General features: G+C 41.5%; 1 protein-coding gene across 1 annotated transcript in view; it reads left to right on the top strand.

Annotated features, from left to right (window-relative positions):
* The first annotated feature begins 462 nt into the window (after positions 1-462).
* focad (focadhesin) overlaps positions 463-20,386 on the top strand; it is a 187,727-nt gene continuing 167,803 nt past the window's right edge. The window contains exon 1 of the mRNA XM_048619555.1: positions 463-583. The gene's annotated coding sequence lies outside the window, so the exon portion shown is untranslated. The remainder of the gene's footprint in view (positions 584-20,386) is intronic.

Raw genomic sequence — 20,386 nt, 5'->3', positions numbered from 1 at the left:
GGGCCGAGACCCTTCATCATTTTCTGAAGGGTCTAGGCCCGAAACGTCAGCCTTTCTGCTCCTATGATGCTGCTTGGCCTGCTGTGTTCATCCAGCCCTGCACCTTGTTGTCTCGGATTCTCCAGCATCTGCAGTTCCTACTATCTCTAGCTCACTTGGCCATTTCAGAGGGTAGTAGGGAATCAATCACATTGCTGTGGGCCTGGAGTCACATGTAGGGCAGTAGATTCTCCTTCCCTAAAAGGCGTGAGGGAACCAGATGGGCTTTCCCCACCCCTGACAATTGGGACTCATTTCATTCAGAAATTCTCGACATTTTAACCTGCCCTGGTGGGATTCGAACACAAGTTCCCTAAAACGTGAGCTGGCGCGAATAAGATAGCAACGATGCACGGCTAGGCCGGGATTCCTGATAATTTGTTCGGTTTCACCGCAGGGCACAAAAAGCAGCCTGCGCGATGGTTTTGAGAATCTCTCGGGACCTGTTGTGTATTCATCAGTCCGTCCACGTCAAGGCTAATTGTGGGTGGAGACCGTCTAGACTTGCGCAGTGAGTGCGGCCGGGAGAGCATTCGGTTTCCGGGTAAAGTATTATGGAACGTTGCGGTGTGTTACATTGTAATTGTCAGATGTTGCAATTTCAGAGGGTCATTCATACATTCGGCGCTGCAATGTGGAGGGAGGGGTGAGCTTTCCCAGCCCGGGATCGGGTTGCACGTTGTATTTTCTCCCGGTTTTTCACACACACACACACAAAGGCGCACGACATTGCAACGTGCTATAGCCAGCCACGGAAGGGATAAGGCTCGGAGACAGCATGGTTTGTTTTTTTTTTAACCCCCCCCCCACCGAGAGCTGTGAGTTCTGTTTATCCGGGCCGCTCTTCCATGCCTCGGGCTGCGGAACGACCAGCTCCAGCTTTCGTCCTCATCTCTTGCTTCTCATGGAAAGGTCCAGTCAGTAAACTGTGAGGCGTTTGATTTGGCCACTTCCCGAGTTTCGGAATCCGCCGACATTTGTGATGTGGAGGTGCCGGTGTTGGACTGGATTAGACAAGGTCAGAGGTCACACGACACCAGATTAAAATCCTCGACAGGTTTATTTGAAATCACAAGCCTAGCTAAGCTTGTGATTGTGATTTCAAATAAATCTGTTGAACTGTAACCTAGTGTCTTGTGACTTCTGACCTTGTCTAAATTTGTCTGAGTTTAATGATAACTTCTAGCAGTTTAATAGTTTATGTAGGATGTACAGTTCGAGGCTTTAATGTCTAAACCGATTAATCGAGTCCATTATGGGTCAAAGAATTGGATTTTTTTTTAAAAAAAAGCGAGTACAGCTAATGGGGTTGGCGATAATGCTTTAGCATGAACACTGTTCTGAAGTGTCACTGGATCAGAGATGCTGCCAAACCTGCTGAGCTTTTCCAGCAATTTCTGTTTATGCATTGGCATGGATTAGTTGAGATCGAAAGTAGGAATAAATTGATCATTTTCGTAATAAGATGTGACTGCTGGTATGTTTCAAGAATGGGTGCTTAATTATTTACAATTTATTTTAATAACTTAGATGGAGTAGCCCAGTAATGTATCCCGTTTGCTGACGTTGCAACGTGAGGTGGGGACTTAAGCAGTGAAAAAAATTATCAAGTCTGCAAAGCAAGGGAGACAGATTAAATGAGCTGGCAGGTGAAGTACAGGGGACATTTTGCAACTCAATAGCCAAGGTCTTTTCCCCACGGTCTGAAGGGGAGGCCACAGCTGGAAGCCATATATTTAAGGTGAGATGGGAAAGACTTAAAAGGGGTCCGAGGGGCTACTTTTTCACAGAGAGGGTCGATGAGCTGCCAGAGGGCATGTTAGAGGCTGGTGCAAATACAATATTTAAAAGGCATCTGGATGAGTACATGAATAGAAAGGGTTTAGAAGGATGTGGGCCGAAGACTGGCAAATGGGACTAGGTCAGTTTAGGATGTCTCATCAGCATGGACAAGTTGGACTGAAGGGTCTGTTTCTGAAGGGGAGGTGATGGCCTAGTGATTTTATCACTACACCCTAAATCTGGAGACCCAGGTAATATTCTGGGGACCTGGGTTCAAATCCTGCCAGGGCAGATGTTGGAATCTGAAGTCAATAAAAATCTGGAATTTAGGATCTAATGATGACCATGAAAGCATTGCCAATTGTCGGAAAAACCCATCTGGTTCACAAATGTCCTTTATGGAAGAAAATCTGCCATCCTTACCTGGTCTGGACTGCATGTGACTCCAGACCCATTGTAATATTGTAGGGCGGCATGGTGGCTCAGTGGTTAGCACTGCTGCCTCACAGCGCCAGGGAGCCGGGTTTGATTCCACCCTCAGGCAACTGTCTGTGTGGAGTTTGCCATTCTCCCCGTGTCTGCATGGGTTTCCTCCAGGTGCTCTGGTTTCCTCCCACAGTCTGAAGATGTGCAGGTTACGTGGATTGGCCATACTAAATTACCCCACAGTGTTCAGGGATGTGTAACTTAGGTTGGTTATAGGGGGATGGGTCTGGATGGGATGCTCCAACGGTTGGTGTGGACTTGTTGGGCCGAAGGGGATTCTATATGCTATAATATGGTTGACTCTTGACAGCCTTCTGGGCATTAAGGAAACGGCAATAAATGCTGCCCTAGCCAGTGATGGCCGTAAATGAATATAGAAAGAACTCTATGACTCTAAGTGAGGGTAGTAAGCAGAATATGTTTTAGAAAAGGAATTAGTGTCCTATATGAAATGTTCCGAGTTAACATTGTTTTGCAGCAGGCCAGTTTAGGGAGGCAAATAGTAGGTGTTTGGGCAACAAGAGTGGAGAGGAATTGTACAGGTCTTTGATGAGAGTAGATCTGGAGAACGTTGTACAACGAGTTGATATACTCTTACAGATGGTGCAACAAAGAGTGACTGGGATGCTTCCTGGAATTCAAGATTGTCCTATGAAGAAAGACTAAGAACATACTGTCTGGAATTTAAAAGAATAGGGGGTAATCTCATCGAAACATAAGATTTTGAGGGGACTTGACAGAGAAGATACTGAAAAGCTGTTTTCCCCCAACTGAAGAGTTTTTAGAACGAGGAGTCACAGAACAAGACACTGGCTATTTTAGGCAACAAGGTGCAGGGCTGGATGAACACAGCAGGCCAAGCAGCATCATAGGAGCAGAGAGGCTGACGTTTCGGGCCTAGACCCTTATGCTTGAGGGGGAGCTTTCTTTACTTGGATGATCTTCGATCATTTGCCCAGTTGCTGGAGCTTCTCATTCATCTTAACAAGAAATTGTTGCGTTTGTGCTGTTTATTTTGAATGAACGTCAATATTGATAATTCATGTTGTGAGGAGCAGTATCGTTCATCAGGAGGAGTAGGGCCAATCAGAGACTAAAATTGCAATTTACATCTTTATGACGGCTGTAAGGCAGAAAATACAACTGAGACTCAAGAAGAATACTGCAGGTTTTGGTGGGTGAGGTTTGGGCTGGTGAAAAAAAGCAACTAAGAGGAGCTACAAGAAAAGCTGGCAGCTATCTTAAAGGGAAATCCCAAAGTCATCTACAAGCATGCAAACAGAGAGCAGTTAAAGGAGAACAGGGCTGATCAGAGACCACTTGGCTTGATGGTAATGGTGGATCGGGGTGGTATGCTGGACCATGAGGTTGGTGTTGATGGCCCACAATGCCTCATGGATGCCCAGTCTTGAGTTTTGAGGGAACTAGACGTTATTCAATATAATTAACATATTGCACAAACTTGGAAAAGTAACTGTTTAGTGAAAACAGTGAGTATGAGGATGGTTGTGAAATATTTCTTTCCACAGTCCTGTGTTAACTTTAACTCTTTTATAGTTTAAAAAATGTTAGAGAAATTCTTTCTATTTTTATATTTCTGGTAAGCTTTCTGTTGTACTCTCATTTTCCCTTCCCAATTCATTTGTTTTTTCGTAATTGTTCACTTTTTTATGTTCTGTCTAGTTTTCTCACTTGCCATATTTTTGTGCACAATTACATGCATTTCTTGAAGTTCCATTGTTAACTTGAATCTTTCTCACTCGCCACAAATGGTCGGTTTATCCCAAGGAATTCATTGTGTGACAATTCTGTGCCTTTAAGAGAGGTGGGTTCAGTCCTGTTTCTCTTGCAGAGCGGTATTGTCACAGAGGTGCTGAAATGTCTTCCTCAGACATGCAGTTGGTAAACCATTGGGTTCTCCTTGCGTGTTTTTTTAATGTGGAGGTGCCAGTGTTGGATGAGGGTGGACAAAGTCAGGAGTCATACGACAGGAGGTTATAGTCCAACAGGTTTATTTGAAATCCCGAGCTTTCGGAGTGCATGCCATTTCAAATAAACCTGTTGGACTGTAACCTGGTGTCGTGCAACTCCTGAATTTGCTTTTTTTTTTAAATAAGGCAAAAGAATCATGCTCACACAGACCCAAAAAGGATTTTGGTTGTGCTCTTAGTTAGTTGAGAATGTTACTGGAGTTTTTTGTTGCTAGAATGATAGACTTTGCTGTTCGATGAGAGGCTTCCTTTTAAAAAACAATAGGGGCAGATAGTTTCTTCTGGACTTGAGAGAGATAGCACATGAGAATAATAACTGTGTTGCTGAATTGCCTTTGCCAAGGTTGTGTTTATGGGATGCTACCTATATTCTAACAAGTTGATGATTTAGTGGTTAAATAATACATTATTTTGTTAAGTACTTCCATAAAGTAGAGTCATACCAATTCTTCTTTTTGTTGCATTTTAACTGTGTTGTAAGAAAAAAGTGTGTTTTGATTAAAGCTTAGTGGTAAACCGTTCGAATCAAATCTGGAACACGGTTCCTTACACTTGCCTGATTAAAAAAAAATGCAGGTTAGGGTCCAGGCTATTTCCATAATATGCTTTGGAGGGTCTGGTCTGATTCTACCTACTCTATATGTTCTGAAATATCCCCTAAATGCCTGCCACTTCATTTCCTCTCTTGATCTATTCTTCAGCATAATTTGCCAGTTCACTTTAGCCATCTCTGCTTTCATGCCCTCATAATTGCCTTTTTATAAACTTTGAAGAAATAGTCTCAGACCTACACCTCTCTTCCTCAAACTGAAATGTCAAATTCAGTCACGTTATGATCACTGCTGCTTAGGAGCAACTTAATTAATGATCTCAAAATGTATCCTATCTTGTTGTACAATGCCAAATTTAGTGTAGCTGGCTCTCTGATTAGCCCCAGAACATGTAGTTCTAAGAAACTATCCCCAAAAATTTTTTTATGAACGTCTCATAAATGCTACATTTTCCCATCTGACTTTTCCAGTCTACGGAAAGATTAAAATCTCCCATGACTTTTCCTATGCTTTTATGATAAGCTCCTGTAATATGTTCTTTTATGCTCCACCCTATCGTGTAGTCAATGTTTAGAAGTCTATGCAGCACTCCCATGAATGACTTCTTGCTTTTATCATTCCTCATTTCTACTCAAACCATTTCCACATCCTGGCTTCTTGAGCTTTGGTCATCCTCTCTGGTGTACTAATAACGTAATTAACTAACTGAGCCATCCTTGTATCTTTTCCTTGTTTCCTAAACATTCTGTACTTTTCAATATTCAGATACCAATCCATGTCATCCTGCAGTTAGATCTCTGTATTGTTTACCAGATTGAACTTTTTCTTTGTGCTCTCAGTTCAGCTGCTTTTTTTTTGAAAGCTGTGTACTTTCAAATACAGAATCTTTAGTTTCATCCTTTTTATTTGTTTGCAGCCTCTCGCCTTATATGTTGGCTTATACTTAAATTTGTAGTTTCTCCCTTCCTTTCATTTCCTGTTTATCATTTACCATCTAATACCTTGTTGGATTTGTCGCTATCTTCTATTTAACACATCATCCAAAATTTGATCATTTGCCACCGTTACTTAGTTTAAAATCTTCTCTGCTTCCCTAGTTATGTGGTTCACAAGAACACTGGGCCCAGCACATTCAAGTAGCAACTGTCCCAACAGTACAGGTGCCAGTGCCCTGTGAACTACAGTAGAACCTGCTTCTCCTACAACGGGCTTCAAGTTATGCATTCATCTCCCCACACTGTGTATTTTGTCAACTTGCATGTGATTCAGGTAATAATCCAGAGATTATGACATTTGAAGTTCTGCTTCCAAATTTGGTGCCCAACTCCTCATGCTGACTGTGCACACCCGCCTTCTTTGCCACGCATAAACCGTTGGTACCCAAGTGACATTTGATACTACCCTCCCTCTATAAGTTCCTTTCCAGCCATGAGCAGATCTGCAGGATTGAAGTGAATGAACTGTGGGCAGATTTGCAGACCACACAAAAATAGGTGGAAAGGCAAGTTAAGAAGTGGATGCAACAGTTTACAGAGATCTGTCGACAGTTTAAGTCAGTAGGGGAAAAAAGACTTGGAAGTTTTTATAGATGCACCATAGAAAGCATCCTATCTGGATGCATCACAGCGTGGTTTGGCAACTGCTCTTCCCAAGAGTGCAAGAAACTACAGAGTTGTGAACACAGCCCAATCCATCATGCAAACCAGCCTCCCGTCCATTGACTCCATCTATATTTCCTGCTGCCTTGGGAAAGCAACCCACATAATCAAACATCCCTCCCATCCCAGTTATACACTCTTCCACCCTCTTACATTGGGCAGAATTCTAAAAGTTTGAATACACGCATGAACAGATTCAAGAACAGTTTTCCCGCTGTTATCAGAATTTTGAATGGACCTCTTTAACGTTAATGTTGATCTCTCTTTGCACCTTCTCTGGAGCTGTAACACTGTACCCTGCACTCTGTTCTGTTAGCCTGATGCACTTGTATAGTATGATCTGCCTATAAAGCACGTAAGACAACACTTTTCATTGTTCCTCAATACACATGACTAATAAATCAAATCAAATGGAGTATAATGTGGGCAACGTGAGGTCCTTCATTTGGAAGGGAGAACAAAAGAGCAGTATTATTTAAATGGAGGAAAGCTGCAACAGACAGGGCCTTGGTGGGACTTGTACATGAAGCACAGAGCTAGCACACAGGCGCAGCAGGTCATCAGGAAGGCTAATGGAATGTTGGCCCTTATTTCAAGGGGGTTGGAGTATATAAGAGTAGGGAAGTCTTACTGCAACTGTACAAGATCACATCTGGAGTAATGTGAGCAGTTTTGGTCCCCTTTTTTTAAGGAAAGGTATAATTTCAGTAGAGGCGGTTCAGAGAAGGTTCACTAGAATGATACCTGGAATGGGGGATTGTCCTATGAGCAAAAGTTAAACAGGTTGAGACTCTACTCACTGGAGTTTAGAAGAATGAGAGGTGATCTCATTGAAACATGAAGGATTCTTAAGAGGCTTGACAGGGTAAATACTGAGAAGACGTTTCCCCCCAAGGGAGAGTCTAGGACCGGAGGGCATAGTTTCAGAATAAAGAGGTGTCAATTTAAGACTGAGATGAGGACGGATTTATTTTGTCAGTGTTGTGAGTCTTTGGGACTCCTTGCCACAGAGAGCTGTGGGGTCAGAGCGCTTGTGTATATTTAAGGCTGAGACATATTCTTGATCAGAAGGGGAATCAAGTGTTATGGAGTAAGGGTCGGACAATGAATGTGCAGAATGTCGATCGGTCATGATCCTATTGAATGGTGGAGTAGGTTCGAGGGGGCCAAATAGCCTACTCCTGTTGCTATATCTGATGGTCTTATATCGCAAACCCTGGCACCAGGCAGGCAACACAGTATTCTGGGCTTGCACTGTTCATTGTAGAATGTCTGACAATACTGCCCACTATCACCTGTGGACCATCAACAGCAGCAGAATTGTATTCCAACACAATCTGCATCCTCATCGCCTGCCATATCTCCCACTCAACCATTGCCGTCAAGTCAGGAGATCAACCCTGGTTCACTGGAGAGTGCAGGAGGGCATGCCAGGAGCAGCACCAAAAATAAGGTGGCAACATGGTGAAGCTACCAAACAGCGTAAGCAGCAAGTGACAGACAGAGCTAAGTGGTTCCACAACCAACGGGTCAGATCTAAGCTCTGCAGTCCTGCCACAATGAACCAACTCAATGGAGGGGCAGACTCTACAAATCTCCCCATCCTTGATCGTGGAAGAGCAATTTGTGCGAAAGATAAGGCTAGGGGAGCAGCAAGTTCTGAGCACAAGGCTTTAGCACTATTGTTGAATTGTTGTGAGGGCCCATCAACTTTGCATTATTTAATACTTCCAACTGTTCCTTGATATCATGTGGAGTGAATCAAAGTGGCTGAAGACTGTGATGTGGGGATCACCGGGGAAGGCCAAGATGGATTATCCCCTCAGCACTTCTGGCTGAAGATTGCTGCAGTTACAATGCTGGCATCTATGCAACAATGTGGAAATTTGCCCAGATATGTCTTGTATACAAAAAGCAGGACAATCCAACCTGGTTAACAACCACCCCATCGGTCTACCCTCCATCATTAATAAAGTGATGGAAGGTGTCATCAGTAATACTATTAAACAGCACCTGCTCAGTGATGCCCAGTTTGGATTCTGCCAGGCCGCTCTGCTCCTGACCCCTCATGACAGCATTGGTTCAAACATGAGCAAAAGAGTTGAATTCGAGAGGTGAGATAGGAGTGACGGCCCCATGTGACTGAGTGTGGATTCAAAGAGCAAAACTAGAGTCAAAGGAAATCGGGGCAAACTCTCCGCTGGTTCGAGTCATGCCTGACGCATAGGAAGAAGGTTGTGGTTGTTGGAGGTTAGTCATCTCAGCTCCAGGATATCGCTGCAGGAGTTCCTTAAGGTGGTGTCCTGGGCCTGACCATCTTTAGCTGCTTCATCAATCAACCCTCCATCATAAGGTTAGAAGTGGGGATGTTCACTGATGATTGTGCAATGTTCAGCTCCATTTGTGACTCCTCAGAGACTGAAGCAGTCCATGTTCAAATGCAACAATAGACAATATCCAGGCTTGGGCTGACAAGTGACAAGTAAAATTTGGGCTACACAAATACCAGGCAATGACCATCTTCAGTAAGGGACAATGGAATCATCACCCTTCAATACATAATGGTGCTATTATCACTGAATTGCCACTATCTATTTCCTTGGAGTTACCATTGATTAGAAACTCAATGGGACTTCTCACGTAGAGTGGCTACAAAAGCAGGTCAGAGCTAGGTGACAAACTCAGCACCTGACTCCTCAAAGCCTGTCCACCATCTACAAGGCACAAGTCAGTACTGTGATGGAATACGCCGCACTTGCTTGGATGAGGGCTGCTCCAACATCTCTCAAGAAGTTTGACACCATGCAGCCCGCTTGATTGGCATCACATCTACATGCGTTCACTCCCTCCACCACCGATGCTCAGTAGAACAGTATATCTACAAGATACACTGCCCAAATTCACCAAAGATCCTTTTGGCATCACTTTACAAACCACGACCACTTCAATCTGGACAGACAAGGGCGGCAGATACACTGGAGCACCACCACCTGCAAATTCCACTTCCAATCCACTCACTGTCCTGACAAGGAAACATATCACCGTTCCTTCACTGTTGCCGGATCAAAATCTGTGAAATCCCTCCCTAACAGCATTGTGGGTCAACCTACAGGAGGACTGCAGCAGTTCAAGAAGGCAGCTCCCCACCACCTTCTCAAAGGTTGCTAAGGATGGTCAATAAATGTTGGGCGAAGCCAGTGACACACTCTCGAGTGAATATGTATAATAAAAAAAACTATATATTCCTTTTTGCACCCCCATTGAGAATGACTTCCTGTACACAGTGCCATCATCAGTTTGCTCATCATCCCTGCAGCTCTCCTTCTCATCCAAACAAACTGAAAGAACCTTAAAATCTGTTGAACAATTACAAGTGGTGGGGATCTCTGCGTTCTGGACTTCCTTATCTGTCTAACAGTCTACTATCCCTAAGCAATGACCGATTCAGACCAGCCAAACCCTAGCAGAAAGTACCCATGTAACTTTTCTCTCCCCCTCCATGGTGCATTCAGCTCCCAGCTCAAATTCTGAGCCAACACTGCTGAACCCTCAAACAGTTATTGCAGATGTGTCCCCTAGGATCAAACTGAACTCAAGAAACTCCCATATGTTGTTGTCGTGACACATCATTTAATGTGTTTGAATTGCTACATTATTATTCTATTCAATTACCACATGGGTAATGAGGGGCCCTTCACAGCACATTAATACTCAAATGCAGAGATAGTAGGAACTGCAGATGCTAGAGAATCTGAGACAACAAGGTGCAGGGCTGGATGAACACAGCAGGCCAAGCAGCATCATAGGAGCAGGAAGGCTGACGTTTCGGGCCTAGACCCTTCATCAGAAAATCACATGCAGTCTGGTGCGCTCAAACCTTCAGTCCCACTAGCCACACCAGTATAGTTGAAACAGGCTATTTGAACCCTGATCTAGTGTATTCCCTGAGGATAAAACAGACATGTCTGCAAGAGATTGCTCTCTGCGGAGAGTGGAGGGTAAATGTGCAGTCCCTGGTTATCTCTTCTTGTTGATTCTCCACTTGTTTGAGGTTTCCCTGTGCAAGTTACGTGTATGAAATTTCATGGGCTTCATACACAACCTTGCCAGACAGTTGCTGAATTTAAATCCACAGTTTCTCTATAGCTATCCTTTTTTTTTTAAACAAAAAAAAATTAGAATTAAATTAAAGAAAATGCCCATTAATAGTTGGGTTTCTGATCTATCATCAGAGCAGACGGGAAACTTCAGAATTTAAAATGTATGTTTCAGATAAATGCAAAGTACAAACAAAATTATCTCAGTACGTAAGAGAGTCTTAAACATTTTTGTAGAATCTGCCAGCATTCAGTCCAAGCAGAGTGAAAATGAGGCCAGAAGTTGCATCTGCCTATGTTTAGACCCAAAGTGGCACCCTGATTGTGAATAAGGAAGATTGGTCCAAAAATGAAGGTGTCACATTGGTTCAAGAGAAGAATTAAAGTATGACTTTTACCAGAGTAGAAGAACCATTGCTTTGTATTGAATCCATGCTATTCATGATGTAAAAATACCTGATTTACATACTGGTATTCCTCATCTGAAGGAGTAAATAGTCTTGAGGCTGAATTATCTCTAATTTGACTGTTTATATAAGCCTCCTTTGAACTCTATTAATGGTCCACTAATTTATGTTACAGAGTACTGAATTAGATTAGTTATAAAGCATTCAACCTTCAATCTTTTGGTAAGAGGCATTATCTTGATTCTTCATGATATTGTAACCTTTTGTCCTTGTTCACCCATCTCTTGCTTCGAACCTATTCCATCTCTAACCTTTTCCTTCTAAGGAAGATCTGAAGTGATAACTTTATTTTTCTCTATACACAGGTGCTACCTAACCTTCCTGAGTTGCTTTTCTAGCAGTTTTAGTTTTGTTATTTTTGATTGAAAGTGTCCACAGTCAACTGAACTTCAATTACTGCCTTGTAGTGGCCTCTAAATATTTGTAACTTGATTAAAGTCACAACAAGCGTATAAGGTATTTTATAACTTTCAGAAAGTATGTTGTAGATCTGAAAGTGACTTCCTGACAGAGTTGCAAGAAGTTAACAATGCAACACGTTTTTTTGGAACTGGCTCTACAAATGTCCCATTATTTCCAGAATTGCATTCTCCATGCCAACAGCATTTTACAAATGATTCACTGACCTAATCTCATTAAAACAGATGCAGTTCACCAATTCAACAGTAAGTGTAACCTTTCCAAAGAATAGCGAACAGCCTACATCTTTTTTTGACGTTATTATTTGAGTCTGTCAATGCAAACGTTTTAAGTGCTGCAACTTTCATAGATTAACAAAAAAAGAGTTCTTTTAAGGACTATTTGACTGTAAGTTTTAAAAGAAGACTTATTTATGAGCAGTTTTATAGGCTCAAATTAAAATGTTTTACCCGTAATGGGCTTCAAGTTTTGTTGCCAGTTCATCTGTTTTTTAAAAGAAAGCTTAGTCAGTGTACTGCATGTGAGTCACAATGCAGGGGTGGTTGCTTCATAAATTTTGGTTCCAGTTACGATTTCCACGATGATCAGATTTCTGAAAATGAAATCCAGGGTAAAATGGTGAATTGATTTGGCTACGGTATTAGGAAAAAAGGAACTTAAAGGTTTCAGGAGCTGACAACAGCATCAAAGCTAGTTAAACCATACTGCGTTTTCAAAAGTTTTTTTTTTAAGTTTAAAAATTATTCTTTTAAAATGTTTGCTCACTTGAACTAGATCCTTAGAAGCACGTAATAATGCTGTATGCAAAATGTATTTAAATACGAGTGCCTCAGCTGCGTAAAGCAAGGTTACTTGCATATTCAAGAGATAAAATACCTGAAATGATACTGAGCTGTAGAGAAATAAAGGATATATTTTTCAAATGAAACATAACAATGTTGTAAATCTAACTAGATGAAATGAAGAGTCATAATTAATTTTAGTGAAACTCGGTTGTTGGTTAGAAATGTGTAGGAAGTATTGAAATATGCATAAATGAGAAACGCAAACAGTAATGCAGAACACTCTCCATATATTGGACGTTGATCCAATGCAACTGATCTCTGAACAAAAACCTGAAACTTTGTTTTGCAATACATGAGGGAACCATCATGAAGCTAATCAGATTTAATAATTCCTCATTGACGTTTATAGATATTTTCTGATCACCCTGTTCGGAGGTACACATAGGGCAGCACGGTGGCTCAGTGGTTAGCACTGCTGCCTCACAGCGCCAGGGATCCGGGTTCAATTTCACCCTTGGGCGACTGTCTGTGTGGTGTTTGCATGTTCTCCCCGTTTCCTCCGGGTGCTCCGGTTTCCTCCCACAGTCCAAAGATGTGCAGGCTAGGTGGATTGGCCATGCTAAATTGCCCGTAGTGTTCAGGGATGCCTAGATTAGCGGGGTAAAGGGGGATGGGTCTGGGTGGGATGCTCTGAGGGTCGATGTGGACTTGTTGGGCCGAAGGGCCTGTTTCCACACTGCAGGGATTCTGCGATCTATGATCTTTGGAGTAGGTGGAACCTGAACCTGGACCTTCTGATCCAGAGGTAGGCACAGTACCAGTGCGTTACAAGTGCCTGTTCGCTGACATTTATAAGCTCTATGTCTTAACTGTCTTCAGTAAAATAAACGTCTTGCTGAAAATTTCATGCAGATGCATATGCTTTTTCTCTAGGTGTTGCATTTCATTTGGTTTCCATTTATGAGAAAGGCAGAAATCATGATTTTTGTTTTTCGTCTTTGAGATTGTGTTGTGTATTATCTTGGTCTGTTGAGAATGTGCTCCACATTTTGGAAAACTCTTGTCTCATGACTTTTGCTTAAATTCCATTATCCTTGATGAATTGGAACGTTCAACCATGGGAGATAACATGGTTAGAAAGGAATACACTTGCATTGTGCAGTAGACAAAAAATTTACAGAACAGAGTAAGGCCATTTGGCCAACTGGAAATATGACAGTATTTCTATACCCTGAGTTCCTTGCAATCTTTCTTCATTGCACTCTGTAAACGTATTTAGATCCAGGTAGGATTAAGTTGGTTCGTAATTTTAAATTAGCTATTTTTCTGTCAGTTCTCCATATGCAGAAAATCAATTATGCTTCCTGTATTGGATTACAGCAATTTACTGTCCAGCCTGTTGGATCTGGTCACCAAGTTGAAGGCCAGTTACTCTTCAACATTGTGTCAGAAAAAAGGTGAATGTCATTCTCTCAGAGGAAGGTGCTGTGATTAAAATGTCTTGGTGGTTGGGGGGAGCCAGCCATGATTCTGATGGTCACCTGACAGCATGTTAATGTTGAGGTTGTGCTACTTGCTTTAAGGTGAAACTACTACCCCTTACTTGGAAGGAGATGCCACATTGTAGAGCTGTGGTGGCCGCTACAGGTACAACAGACTGCCACCAAAATTGAAGGGTCTGGATGGTTCCAAGGTCAAAGGTTGAAGGCCCCCCAGATGGCCCAAAAGGGAGTTTACCCTCTCCCCAGCCACAATGCCTTGACAGGCACTAGCCTCTGCTTCCTGTATGGTAGTGCTTTTCCACACTGTGAACAAAATTTCAGGGATAGAATGAGGATTGCAAGTTAGCCAATACGTCCAAGAATGGGTGGACCACCTGATATCTCTTCCAGTAAGATCTCAGATTGGTTGCAGGAAGCCCTCGCACTGGATTTTACATGCCCCCATTCCTCCTTCAATCCTGCTGATGGGAGAGTGTCCAGGTCTGGTTATCCATTGATTCCCAGTGCTCCATTGACTTTTTCCTAACCATCTAATCCTCCTGTGTGGTCTATTATAGCCCTTCCTGGTCTGTTCTCTCACTGCAATATCATTTTCGAAATGAGAAACAACTCTAGGATTATACCCAGTCCTGGGCACGCAGAATTGGAGGACCCTTGACAGAGTGCACAGTGAATTTACTAGATTGTTCCAGGCATTTGAGCGACAAAGTTAGGCTGGAGAATGTGGGATTGTTCTCCTCGGAGCAAAAGAAATCAAAGGGAGATTTATGAAGAATGTAAACAAAGTAGACAAAGAAAAGCTATTCCCAGTTGGCTTTGGGGACAAAGTTTTGTTAAGCTAGTAGGATATGAAGAAGGATATTTGTTTACAGAGAGTGGTAATGACCTGGATGTTGCTGCCTACAAAGATAGTGGAAGGGGACATTATCAAGAACTCAACCAAAACTTCCTGGAAATGAACCTGCAGGGCTACAGGGGGAGTGGAGGAATGGGCATGACTGGATTGCTCTTGAGCCAGCATGATGGATTAGACAGCCTCCTCCTGCCATTGAGTATTCGGTGAAACCCCAAGTAAATGCAATGAAATTAGGAGCTGCTGAAGCTTCTAAGTATCACAGTGGAGAAATTTTTGTACTGACATAGAAGTGAACATGGTCCTTGTAGCAATTGGAACAACGGCCAGGTGGATCTCATTGACTATATTGAGATCTTTGATTGGGGCTGTTAACCTGGGTCCATCAGGGAGTCCTGGCTGACAGATATAAGCAGGAGTGTTAGAGAGTCTCCTCATTCTAGGGACTGGCCCTGAGCTGGCTGCTCACAGATCATGCACAGTGCACATGTAAGTAAAGGGAGATGTAAGTAAAGGGTTGATGGGATACTGGCCTCTGTGCAGTTATTTCAGTTCTGCACACTGTGTCAGGCACAGTTAGTACAGAAAGTAACTAGTAGCCATTTCACATATTTAGTGGCATTCTATTTTGTAAATAGAATCATGAAGGGAAAATAGCTTTTCCATTAATGCAGTACAGACCAAATGCTGACAGTGGCGCTAATTAAAATGGAGACCTGAATGGGTACAGTGGCTTTTGCCTGTTCCTACTAATTATATTTCAAACTAAGCCCTTTCCAGGGTAATTGGGGGTTTCTTCAAAACCTACACAATTTGGATGATTCTGCGTTGAACTTTAGTTCAAGGTTAATGCCTATTCCAAATGCAATCCTCCATCAAACTGACATTATGGGAGTCTCAGTAACTTTATGAACCGTTTTTATAGAATTATTTCCATCCTGTCACTTCCTGTTAGGCCAGCTTTGTTGACATGAGTTCTGATTTCCATCGTGACAGGCATGCATATTTATCTGTTACAACTCTATTCTACCAAGCAGAAAATACGCTGTTTTAAAGGATGCCATAAACCCATAATTAAATTCTGACTAGAATGTTGACATTGGTTCACTTGCCCAACTGCACTCTGGTATTTAATGACCGCTGAAACAGTATTCATTGCTTGCTTTCAAAGAACTCCTGTAATCTTCTGTGTCAGTTCGTACCTGGACAGGATTATTTTGTTTCCTACCACTAAGGTGAATTGACTGAATTTGTTATTGCATGAAGAGATCTGTTTTATTGCTAGAAAGCTGTCATCACTCATTTGTTATACCTTATCATGCAGAACGTTACCATAAGTCAGCAAATGCACACTGTTGTTTTTGTTACATTGATAGGTCAAAATTTACTGTAGGAGACTGGTGAGAGAATTGGAGCTGCAATATTTATTCTCGTTGCATCTTTAACTGAGAGCAGTTACAGGTTAATCACAAATGACCAAACATTATATCCAGGTTGCACTACTTGATGTTAGTTTTGTGGAAACAGCGTCTTGAAATGCATTTAGTGTGAAGTTGGACAAACAGGAGGCTGGAAGAACACAGCAGGCCAGGCAGCATCTGGAGGAAAGGAGCAGTCAACATTTTGGGTTTTAAGTTGTTGTATTTACAGGTAGATATGAAGGAACTGGGTCATCTTCATAGCATGAAGGCTGAGGGAAGACCCTGAAAGGTTGATAACCAGTGGGTTCAGATTGATTGCCCAAAGAATGAGATGACATAAAGAAAAACATATTAACACAATGAGTGGTTATTTGGGTGAGGATTTGGATTGCACTACTTGATAGGGTTAGTACGTTAAGATTGAGTCACTTTCAAAAGGGAGTTGAATAAATACTTGAAGGGGATTTTGTATAAAATCCATATGTAAATTATTCTCCAAGTTATAGCTTTAGAAAAAAATACTTGTGTACAAGGTAACTCTTTTCAAAATAATAATTGTTCTTTCAGGGAGGGAAACGTTTTTATGAGGGCGTTATTTTTCTTTAATCAATAACCTAATGGCAATTGATAGTTTTGATGAATACATCTCAAATAACATTGGTATTATAGAAACCTGGCTGTATGGTGACCATGACTGGGAACTGAATCTTTAAAGATATTTGTCATGTAGGAAGGCCTGACAGGAAGAAAAGGAGGTGGTGTAGTGTTGATAATGAAATGGGGTCAGTACAGTAGTAAGGAAAGACCTTGGATTGGAAAAATAATTTGAGGAATCTGTTTAGATGGAGCTGTGAAACAGGAAGGGACAGTGGACATTGGATGGAGTTATTTATAGGTCACCAAGAAGTAATGTTAGTCCAGGCATCATATTAACTAGGAGATAAGAGAAGTATTGAGCATGGGCAAAACAATTAGCATGGGTGACTTCAGTCTGTATATTGACTGGGTAAACTGATTGTACAATAAAGTTGAGGGTGATGAGCTTCTGGAGTATGTTACAGATGGTTTTCTTGAGCAGTATGTTGAAGAGCCAACTAGAGAATACACTATTTTTGATCTAATATTTTGTAACTAAAAAAGACTTTATTATAATTTTTGTTGTAAAAGAAACTTTTTAGGGATGCGATACCAAAATATGACAACATTATATTTGAAAGTTAGGTAGCTCAACTTGAATGAGAAATTTTGAAGGCATGCTGGAACCTATTCAAAAGGATGTGATGAACAAACAGTTGGAGAAAAATGATCCAATTGGGCACAAGAAGCATGGATTTGTGATTGCAAAAGCATGTTTGACCAAGTTGTTGGAGGCTTTTGAGCATGTTGCTTACAAATTTGATGACTGGGCATTGATGGATGTCATATATTTTGATTTGCAGAAGTGTTTTGATAAGGCCCTTCCACGGGAGGTTGGCTAACAAGATTAAATGGCAAGGTAAATAAGGCAATGTACTGGCATACATTAAGGGTTGGCTAACAGGCAGAAAACAGAGAATTGAAATAAATGGGTTATTCTTCCATTGGCAGACTGTGACTGGAATACCACAGGGATCAGTAGTTGGACCAATTGTTTACAATATATATCATATCATTTGGAGGTGGGGACCAAATTTAAATTTTTGCAGATGATAGAGCTAAGCAGGAATGGGTGTTGTGAAAAAGATGTGCAACATTTTCAGGAGGATTTGGACAAAAGCATGACAGGTGGATGATAAGGTGGAAAGGTGTGAGGTTAGGAAGAACAGATGTATAGAGTATTTCTTAAATGGTAAGAGGTTAGAAAGTGTAGATGTCAAAAGTCATCGAGGTGTCCTTGACATAAGCCATTGAAGACTACCGTGCAGGTAGAGCAAACCATTAGGAAGACAAATGGATGTTCATCTTTGTTGCAAGAGCTTCTCAGTATTGGAAGTCATAAAGTCTTGCTACAGTTGTATAGGAGCTTGAGTAGATCGCATCTGAACTGATGTATGCAGGAAATATATTATTGCCTTCAAAGGGAGTGCGATGAAGCTTGACCGGTCTTGTTCCCGCTGATGGTGGGATTATCCTGTGCAGAGGGATTGAGTATACCGGGCCTGTATGCTCTAGAGTTTTGAAGAATGAGAGGTGATCTCAATGAAATTTAGACGATACTTACAGGGATAGACAGGATAGATGCAGGTAAGATGTTTCTCCTCATGGTGCCTAGAACTAGGGAGCACAGTTTAAAAATAAAGAAGATGCCATGTAGGACTGAGATGAAATTTTTTTGTCATTCAGAGGGCAATGAATTGTTGGAATTCTGTACCCTGGAAACTCAGACTGTGAATATATTTAAAGTAGAGGAGATGCTTTACGCAAAGGAGGTGATGGCCTAGTGGTATTTTTTGCTGGACTGTTAATGCAGACACCCAGGTAATATTCTGGGGACCCAGGTTTGAACTCTGCCATGGCAGATGGTGGAATAAAAATCTGGAATTAAGAATCTGGTGATGACCCTTGTCCATTTTCAGAAAAGTCCATCCTGGTTCTGTAATGCCCTTTATGGAAGGAAATTGCCATCCTTACCTAGTCTGGCCCACGTGTCTCCAGACCCACAGCAATGTGGCTGACACTTAACTACCTTATGGGCAGTTGGGGAAAGGAAAAAAAAGTGCTGGCCAAGCTAGCGATGCTCTCATTCCATAAATAAATAATAAAAAAGTAGAGTTTGCTTAAATTTTTGATTTTTCAATGATGCACAGAGTTATGGGATAACGTGGGTAAAAGGCATTGCGGTGTTTGATCAGCCATGATCGTATTACATGGTGAGGTATGAGTAGAAGCAAAAAAACTGTTTTCTGTAATCTCCTGCAACTGAATGGCTAATCAAGTAAATGGCATAAGTATGTTACAATTTAGGTATCAGTGCAAACTTTGCACCCTAGCTATAATGGCAACTCCCACTCATAATTTAGAGGAATATAAACTCTTCAATTATTGCACCTATGTACATTTATGGGTAATGTCTAATTTCCCTTGATTAGATGTTGCAAAAAATAAGGTGAATTATTTTGTTGGATATATCTGAATATTTAAATAGTAACTTGCTGCTAATTGTGAGTGAAATAGAAAGATTGAAAAAACAATAACTTGTTCAGTTATGTGATCCACAATTCCGCATAATTTCAATGATGTATTGAGATTAAATCTTGTTTGAGCTACTTTGGTCCAAGATTTGAACATGTTGGATGATACTTTAAGAACTAATATGCTTAGATTCCTTTATCAATGACACAAGAATTGATATCATTTTAAAATCAACTGGATTTTTCAGACTCAGGAACCCACTGCAGGAGCTGAAGTGGGTTCCTTTTGTGCCTCTAAGCTGGACAGACCTGGCTTCAAGTCCCAATTCAGTGCTGTTGACCACTGAAAAGACCAGTTTGTGTCAGTGCTGCTCCCTAACCTGGATAAATAAGGATAGTTCATGGCTGGAAGGGAATTTGGCTGTAAAACCATCGGCCAAGTCCAAAAACGATGGTTTACATGAGGAATGAGCACCCAGCATTGTGGTGACCTGGTGCAACATGGGAAAACCTGAAAGAGGAAGGAAGGAAGGAATGGTAAATGTTTCTGCCAAGGGTTATACAGTCCTAGAGTTCTACAGCATAGAAACAGACCCTTCGGTTGTAAAGGTGTTGGAAAGAAAGCGAGAACTTTGCTTTTTATTTAACACATTAACAACCTCAAGATTTCCCAAAACTAGAACCAGTTGGAGTATCCTTGAATTGTATTTGCTGAGAAATTATAAGTTGTCTAGCAAGATTCTACAAAGAGCAGTGAGATTAATGATGAGATAACCTGTTTCGGTGATGTTCAAGGATCAGTGTTGACCAGGAAATTAGCAGATGTCAGCTGGTTATCTTTAAATAGTGCCTCATGATCTTTTCTGTGTATCTGGAACAGCAGACATCAGACCCAAAACAGCACCTTTAACAGTTAAGCAGACCCTCACAATATCAGCATTGTTTGTTTGTGCCTGAAGTTAAGATTGAATTCCTGACTGAGGAACTTGGGGATGACAATACTTTGGTAGAATTGGCACCAAAGCTAATTCAAAAATGAAAGTGCCAAGGCTTGGAGAATAGACTACAATCATTAATTCATACTACATTGACTGATTCTAGAGCATCTGGTTTGCTGTGTAGGGCAGTCATTTGAGACCATAACAAAGAAGTAATTGATAATTCAATCTCAAAATCTTGTCTTCTTACATGGACTATTGAGAGAGCTAAAATTATCAAGTGTAG

This window comes from Rhincodon typus, chromosome 3 (genome assembly GCF_021869965.1).
Source record: "Rhincodon typus isolate 14 chromosome 3, sRhiTyp1.1, whole genome shotgun sequence".
Lineage (NCBI taxonomy): Eukaryota > Metazoa > Chordata > Chondrichthyes > Orectolobiformes > Rhincodontidae > Rhincodon > Rhincodon typus.
Note: the sequence above shows the minus strand (reverse complement) of the source record. Positions and strands in the feature narration are given on the sequence as shown.